Below are 2500 nucleotides of genomic sequence, written 5' to 3'. Positions count from 1 at the left end.
CATCGGCACACGCTGGGCCCTGGTGCGGCCGGTTGCCTCGAGCACCATCGGCACACGCTGGGCCCTGGTGCGGTCGGTTGCCTCGACCACCATCGGCACACGCTGGGCCCTGGTGCGGGCGCTTGCCTCGACCACCATCGGCACACGCTGGACCCTGGTGCGGCAGGTTGCCTCGAGCACCATCGGCACACGCTGGGCTCTGGTGCGGTCGGTTGCCTCGAGCACCATCGGCACACGCTGGGCCCTGGTGCGGGCGCTTGCCTCGACCACCATCGGCACACGCTGGGCCCTGGTGCGGCAGGTTCCCTCGACGACCATCGGCACACGCTGGGCCCTGGTGCGGCAGTTTGCCTCGAGCACCATCGGCACACGCTGGGCCCTGGTGCGGTCGGTTGCCTCGATCACCATCGGCACACGCTGGGCCCTGGTGCGGGCGGTTGCCTCGACCACCATCGGCACACGCTGGGCCCTGGTGCGGCAGCTTGCCTCGAGTACCATCGGCACACGCTCGGCCCTGGTGCGGTCGGTTGCCTCGAGCACCATCGGCACACGCTGGGCCCTGGTGCGGCAGGTTGCCTCGACCACCATCGGCAGCCTCGACCACCATCGGCACAGGCTGGGCCCTGGTGCGGGCGCTTGCCTCGACCACCATCGGCACACGCTGGGCCCTGGTGCGGGCGCTTGCCTCGACCACCATCGGCACACGCTGGGCCCTGGTGCGGCAGGTTGCCTCGACCACCATCGGCACACGCTGGGCCCTGGTGCGGGCGGTTGCCTCGACCACCATCGGCACACGCTGGGCCCTGGTGCGGGCGGTTGCCTCGACCACCATCGGCACACGCTGGGCCCTGGTGCGGGCGCTTGCCTCGACCACCATCGGCACACGCTGGGCCCTGGTGCGGCAGGTTGCCTCGAGCACCATCGGCACACGCTGGGCCCTGGTGCGGCAGGTTGCCTCGACCACCATCGGCACACGCTGGGCCCTGGTGCGGGCGCTTGCCTCGAGCACCATCGGCCCACGCTCGGCCCTGGTGCGGTCGGTTGCCTCGAGCACCATCGGCACACGCTGGGCCCTGGTGCGGCAGGTTGCCTCGAGCACCATCGGCACACGCTGGGCCCTGGTGCGGGCGCTTGCCTCGACCACCATCGGCACACGCTCGGCCCTGGTGCGGTCGGTTGCCTCGAGCACCATCGGCACACGCTGGGCCCTGGTGCGGCAGGTTGCCTCGAGCACCATCGGCACACGCTGGGCCCTGGTGCGGGCGCTTGCCTCGACCACCATCGGCACACGCTGGGCCCTGGTGCGGGCGCTTGCCTCGAGCACCATCGGCAGACGCTGGGCCCTGGTGCGGCAGGTTGCCTCGAGCACCATCGGCAGACGCTGGGCCCTGGTGCGGCAGGTTGCCTCGAGCACCATCGGCACACGCTGGGCCCTGGTGCGGTCGGTTGCCTCGAGCACCATCGGCACACGCTGGGCGCTGGTGCGGGCGCTTGCCTCGACCACCATCGGCACACGCTGGGCCCTGGTGCGGCAGGTTGCCTCGATCACCATCGGCACACGCTGGGCCCTGGTGCGACAGGTTGCCTCGAGCACCATCGGCACACTATCGGCCCTGGTGCGGGCGGTTGCCTCGAGCACCATCGGCACACGCTGGGCCCTGGTGCGGGCGGTTGCCTCGAGCACCATCGGCACACGCTGGGCCCTGGTGGGTTTAGGCACATCTTCAAATTTCTGCCGTGCCAATGCCATTTTTATGGCTTGTAAATTCATACAATGGTCCCCTAAGCCTTCACGTGAAGTTTCGTTGGAAGATGACTCGTTTTCTATTTTTCACGATTTTCGAAACTTTTTGCGGTTCGAGATTTTTTAAAATTTTTTTATAAGGATTTTTGGCCCCAAATTTTGTAGGCATGATCCTTCTATTTTTGTTGGCATGCACAAAAAAATTCAGCTAAAAACTCGAAGTGGAGAAGATTTTGTGACCGTTTGAAAAAAGTGTCCCCATTTCAGACACTTTAACGGCTACTGGTAGCAAACCTGTAAAATCTCAAATGCTCTTTAAGGGGGTGTGAATTCTCAGAGGTTTGATGAGGGATAGGGGGCCAACACAAGGCCAAGTACCAGCACCCATCGCACATCATGTGCGCACACCCCCCCGGCCCCCCTCCCAATCGCCGGAACCCCAATGCCGCCGGTCAGGTTCTCCGGCGGTACTCCGGCGATGCTCCGGCGATGCTGTCCCGAGTGAAAAAAATGCGGCACCAGCACATGCTGGAGCCAAGCATGGGCACCGTGGCTCAAAATCGAACTTCGGCCAAGGCCTCGACCATCAATGGCACATGATGACGCATGGTGATGGCACATGCATCGACCATCATCGGCATAGGCTGCCCTTCGGTACGGGCACTTGCCTCGACCGCCATCGGCACAAGCTGGGCCCTGGTGTGGGTTGTTGCCTCGATCACAATCGGCACATGCTGAGCCTTGGTGCGGGCGGTT

This window comes from Durio zibethinus, unplaced genomic scaffold, assembly GCF_047325235.1.
Source record: "Durio zibethinus cultivar Kanyao isolate XHJ-2024 unplaced genomic scaffold, ASM4732523v1 HiC_scaffold_57, whole genome shotgun sequence".
Taxonomy (NCBI): Eukaryota; Viridiplantae; Streptophyta; class Magnoliopsida; order Malvales; family Malvaceae; genus Durio; species Durio zibethinus.
The sequence above is the reverse complement of the archived record's forward strand: the minus strand, read 5'-3'. Positions refer to the sequence as shown.